Here is a 6,868-nt window from a genome sequence, read left to right as displayed (position 1 = left end):
CATCCTTTTGGAGAGAGAGGCAAACTTGGATGAGTCTCCCATCATGTGCCTCAAGCAACCACTATCCAAGTACCACTTGTTTTTCTTAGAGACTTTCAAACAAACCTACAAACACAAATGTTCAAGTTTGATTCTTTGGTACCCACACTTGTTTGGGTCCTAGATGGTTAGCATTGACAAATTTGGGAGTCCATTTCATTTTTGCATAGACATTTAAGGCATTGGATTTAGACAAGTAACAAAAATAAGTTGTATGTCCAAACTTGCCACATGAGAAACAAACAACATTATGCAAAGATTTATCTCTTACAACAAATTTATGCATTCTACTTTTCTTGGAGAAATTATTCCTTGGAGCATTGTGAAACTTTGCATTTGAGAAAAATTCTTCTTGGAGAAGTAGTATAAGCATATTTCAATTTAAAACATTTAGGTCTAATATGGCCTTCAACACCACAATAATGACATATAGGCACAAAGTTAGATTTAACATGCTTAGACACAACCTTAGGCATATTGAGCTTAGACATATTATGAGATGCTTTAACAAGATAGTTTTAGAACTTGAAGGAGTAGAACATTTATCAATAAGCCCAAACCTCTTTTATCACCAAAAGGCTTGCCTACTTCAATTATCTTGCCTAATCTTTGAGCACCTATTGTCAACTTTTTAATATATTCTTTAGCCTTATCAAGTACTTGCAAAGCACTAAATTCCTTTTCTTTGAGTAATTTAATCAAAATTATCTTTTCATAACTATCATGCTCAAGAAATTTAACTTTGTCAAGCAAGGAATTTTTCTCATCACAATCAAAAGCATGCTTGTCACAAGAAATATTCATTTCATCAATATGCATAGCATCATGCTCATCTCTTTTTACGCAAGATATTTCTTCAAGTAAAGACTTATTTTTACTAGATAAAACATTGTATTTCTTTTTAAGCAGAATATACTTAGAACTAGGTTTTTCTAAATCATTTTGCATATTTTCAAAAGCTTCAAACAATTCATTATAAAAAAGAGGTTCTAGAGTTACCTCATCATTTTGTTCATCTTCTTGTTCAGTATGAGCCATGAAGCAAAAATTGGTCACTTCTTCATTATCACTCCCACTTTCACTTTCATCGCTATCATCCCAAGTAGCTTTCATTGCTTTCTTCTTGGATTTCTTAGATGATTTGAGAAGAGGAAAATCGGTTATAATATGGTCCAGCTTCTTGCATTCATAGTATATTACCTCATCCTTTTTGCTCTTTTCACCTTTGACTCTTTTTGGTTGGAAGATGCTTCTTGAATTGCTTTTTTCTCTTGATGAAATCTTCTTTACTTACGTGAAAGATAGGCAACATCATCTTTCATCTTGGGAGTCAACTTCTCAAGAGATGGTCTTTAGAGCTGTACTCTTTTCTTTCTTTTTCTTCTCATCCTCCATGTTTTTCTTGATCTTTATCTCATGCGTCAACAATGAGCCCATGAGTTCATCAATGGAGAGGAGATTTGTGATCTTTTGCCTCTTGAATGGCAATGACTTTAGGCTCCCATTGTTTAGGCAAATACCACAATAGCTTCTTTATCTTCTCAAGATTTGAGTACTTTTTCCCAAGTCCTTCTAAAGCATTGACAATGTTAGTAAATCTAATAAACATATCGGAAATAGCTTCATTTTCATCAATTTTAAACATATCATATTGATGAACTAACATGTCAATCTTTGTTTATTTTACTTGACTAGTTCTTTCATGAGTAATTTCTAATTTATCCCATATCTCTTTAGCGATTTTGCAAATAGACACTCTATTATACTCAACTTCATTCAAACACAAAAAAAGCTATATAGCTTTGGCATTTAAAGAGCATATTCTTTTTCATTTATTGACCATTCTTCCTTAGGTTTTTATAGTGCTAACACCATCAACATCTTTTGTTGGAATTTTAAAACCTTCCTCAACAATATCCCATAAATCATAATCAATAGAAAGCAAGAAAAATCTCATTCTATTTTTCCAATAACTATAATTAGTATCAAAAGAAAGGAGGTTTTGTAATAGATTGACTATCGGTAAAAGGGATAAAACCTAAACTTGTATAGGCTAAAAAATAAATTAAGTTTATCAAGAAATAAATATTTCAAGAGAGCAAACCCGAACCAAATTGTTGAAATCGTATATGGCAACCCTAGAGGGGTGAATAGGGTTTAATTAAACTTTTTTTCTAAATTAACCCAGTTAAACTAATTAATACACTTCTATAAATAATAAGAAAAATCAATTATGCAACAAATAAGATGACAAAAGAGTGAGTAAAATCTATCAAATTTTAGGCAAAATAAATAAGAACAAAATAAAACATACAATAAATTTCTTAATTAATTGCAAAATATAAAATAAAAAAAGATTAGGAGGACACCATAATTTTTATAGTGGTTCGGTCAAACTCGACCTACTCCACTCCCCAAGCGGCCTCTTGGAAATTTGAATAAAAATCATTTCCGACTCCTCCATGGAATTAGAGCATCAACCGTTATCACCACCGCTCCTTTTACGGGTTCAAAGAGCAAACCTGATCCTTTCCACGCTTTAGGATCAAACCGTTACAAATTGGAATAAACACAATATAACTCTCACTGGAATGGATTTACAAAAAGCACTCAACAAATTTATCCTCACAATACAATAACACCTCTCTCAAGAATAAAATGAAAAAAAAAAAAAATGGGAGCTTAGAGAGAGCAACAAATGGAACCTTGTTTTTTGAGGATTATGAAATATAAAAATTTATTAATTCAAAATTTGGAGAGGAAGATGGTTTATAAAGAGATGGAAAGGGAAAAAATTGAATTTAAATTGGACCATTAGATTTTGTGTTAAAAAAAAATGAAGGGTGGAGATTAAAAGAAATTAAAAGAAAAATAAGAAGATAAAATAAATAAAAATATATATTTTTTAAATTCTGAAATTTTCAAACGAAAAACATATATATAAAATATAATAATAATAATAATAAGTTAAATGGTAAAAAAAATTAAAATATATATATATATATATTATCACATATAAAAGGGCTTCCAACGGAAGGAGCATTTAATGCTTTCTGGATTTTTTTTTTTTTTTTAAATTTGAAAGAAACCATATACATTTTTTTTAATAAAATAATATATATATTATAATATTTAAATTAACCAAAAGCCCATATGTCACTCTCCCAAAGCTCCACGTGTCGTCGCCGGGATGGCATGAGCTACTCCAGTCGCCACATCATCGCCACTGTATTTTTTGAAAAATCTTTCGGTATAACTTCTTCTTAGCTCCGCATTTGAGTCCGATTAACAAGAGTGGAATCGTGTTTCGAGCTTTACGCTATGGACATATTAAAACACTAAAATTTTCAGTAATTAAAAATTGAGTTTGTTATCATCAAAACATTGATTAATTAATTAATTTGAGATTAAGGGCCAAAAAACCAACAGGAAACACAAGGATAAACATATTAATCTAAAACATGTATGAACCATGAAAATACATTGAGAATAAGGGAAAGGGATATCACATACCCTTAAAGTACTGCCTTCTCACTTCCTCTCTACAACACGTCTTCTTCTCTCAATCTCACAAACTCGACACGACGAACACAACAACAAGGAAAGGAACATCACCACGGGACCTTCCTCGTTATTCTCAGGGACGAGTGTGCAGAATTTCATGTGTTGCACTCAATCTTGGTAAAAGTGGAGGATGAGAGCTTGAGAGATTTTTGGAGAGAATCACACACATAGAGATGGAGAAGGATGGAGAAGAAGATGATTCTTTTTCTCTTCTATTTTCACGTTCTTGAAAGCTTGAGGGTTGAGTTATAAGTCTCTCTCCTTTTAATTTTTCAAATTAAATTTCAAAACAATTTGAATTTTAATAATAATATATATACATATCTTAACCAACTTAATATATAAGTGTTAAACTATATGTTATATCACATATAATATATAACCTATATTTTTATATAAATCATATTCTTGTAAATTAATATTTGAATCACATTCAATTAACAATCTCTCTCATCAAACTATATAGTTTTAATATGAATCATATTCACATTAATTTTAATATATAGTTTCTATATAAATCATATTCATATAGTTAACGTTTGAATCATATTCAAATATTCATTTCTCTCATAAAACTATATAGATTTAATATGAATCACATTCACATTAAATTTTAACATATAATTTTTATATGAATCTCATTCATATAATAACTACTTGAATCATATTCAAATAGTTATCTCTCTCATAATGTATCAACATACATTATACATTATTTAATTGTATCTTATACAATCAATTCTCTTTAATTAATTTGAACAATTCAAATTAAACCAAAATTTTTTATTCTCATTAATTCTTATTGAGCTAACAAAGAGACCATATAGACCTACAGGTTGAAGCTTTAATGATACTTGATTAACTAATTAAACTCTTTAATTAACTTAATCATCCTTCATTAACTGTCGGACACTCCACCAAAGATCGACAACTGTACTCTTCGCAATATATATATATATATATATATATATATATGTCCATTGGATAAATAGTCAACTATGCGTTGACCCTTCACAAATTGCTCGTAAGTACAATTCGGTCAAATTACCATTTTACTCATGTAGTTACATTTAACTTCTTAAGTAACACCGATTCTTCTAATTAACAATTAGTCATAGTACAACTATAACTGAACCCTTCTCAAGCTAGGAGAGGGTGAGGCACCTCATTGTTCAAGCCTTGAAATTAACCTTTAAGAGAGCAATTTATCTACTTAGCCTAACAGTAGGGAATGAGTGAATTTTTTCTTGTGTTGTGTTCCCAGCTCCTTAATAAGACGAATTCCCAAAAATTGTAGGCTTATTGAGTCGGTGAATCTGGTCACTGTCACCCATACAAATCAAACGACCGCCCTTATAGGCAGGAATTCACAACCCACTCAGTATTCAAGTCGAGTCACCTATGGTCATCCTAGTGAAATGTAAGTCTCTTCGAGCAACGGTGTTATAAAGAGAGACTATGCATTTCGTGGTCTAGTCTTATACAAACTCTTTGTATATGATACTTTTGATCACATGTCTCCACATGAATCATCAGGATCAGATCATTTGTAGCACTTTACAAATATTGTAACAACTACAAAGTGAGCCGTATAAGTAGTGTTAGCAGGATAAGATACCAAATCTTATCCATATACTACATACCATTTAGATTATCACTTAAACATGATCCACTTGTATGTCTCCATATACATGTTTAAGTCACATAAGATAATCTTGGATCTTTGTATAATATAGATTATTGCATATAAAACTAATCAACCATTGATTCAAATAACCTATAACTACGAGACTTTAGGGCATACATCCCAACAATTATATGATTATTGATGGTGATTAGGTATTCCCTCAAAACATTGTACATTCTATTTGGTAATCATTTTGGATTTCTTGTTATCCATTTGTTTCATGTATGAAAGATGTAAATTATTAAGCAAAACAAGCATGATCTTCGAAAAGAATATAACCAAGATTGTCTTATATTACTCTTATAGACCATGTGAACATATAAGTTGTTAATGTTAACTAAAGAGGAGATCTATTTTTGTTTTGGAGATATGAAAGAATTTGTAAAGGAGAATTTTTGCAATTGGTGCAGTCGATAAATATTGAGAAATTTTAATATTTTTCTTTTTGTTTAGATAATGTAGGTCCCTGTTACTTACTTAGTTTATCTCTATAGGTTACAAATATGATTAGAATTAGAAATAGGTAGAGATGAGTTGTCATGTATTATATGTTTGAATGTTAGTATGGTTCTGACTTTAAGTTTTTTAAACAAGGATAATAAGCCGATATCATACTATTTTACCGTACAAATTTTTCTTTGTAGCTTTTAGAGGGCAAGATACAAGAGGTGTAGTGAAACAAAAAAAAAAAGAGAACTGTTAAAATACTTTTTTCACGAGCCTTTTCACATATTGTTGCTGATACCACTACCACCTTTCCTTGGCTTTAGGATTGCAACCGATGTGAGTGAACTGTTAGGGAATGTTAACACAAGTAGTGCTCTTTCTATGTTTGAGAAGATGGAAGAGAAAGGTAAGGAAACAAAATATTGAAGTCAAACTTAGGTTTGGTTGTCACCCTAAAGCTAAATACCTTTTGTTTAGATCTTACTTTTCTTTTGATCAAATCTTCATGTTTAGAGTTATTATATTAAAATTTAATCATTCATTTATATCAAACTCAACTCTTTGTATTTTGAGTATTAGTCTCTTTTCATTATTTCAACGAAAATTTTTATTTCTTTTTATATTTTTAAATGTTAGATATGAAATTTTATCATTTCTACTTTGTGACCTATCTTCTCCATCAACATGAATTAATTCCTCCGGCATGCCCACTACTCTCACCTTAGCCAGTAGCCACCACCTTTTCCTCTCTATTCTTTCCATATTAGCCTTCAAATTTCACCTTAAGAATCGTCCCTTTGTTGAAAAACTTGGAAATTATGTCCATCATTTGTTTATGACTTAGGATGAAAATTTTCAAAGCCTAGTTAGATTTCATTTACTATATGCTATTCTGATTTTTTTTTTTCTTTTTTAAAACTGCCCTTGTGATATAATTATATCTTCACTTCATTTTGTACGACATATGAATCTATGACGTCTAACTTTACAATACAGTTCATTGTGATATGAGCTATTTGTTCGGTTGGGTGGCCAAGCAACCTCTATTTTTTACTTGATCTCTAATTTCTTTACATGAACATTTCAATCTACTTCCTTTATTTATCTGGATCCCTGATGTGGTGATTACGT

This window comes from Benincasa hispida, chromosome 10, assembly GCF_009727055.1.
Source record: "Benincasa hispida cultivar B227 chromosome 10, ASM972705v1, whole genome shotgun sequence".
Lineage (NCBI taxonomy): Eukaryota > Viridiplantae > Streptophyta > Magnoliopsida > Cucurbitales > Cucurbitaceae > Benincasa > Benincasa hispida.
This window is presented reverse-complemented; position numbering follows the sequence as displayed.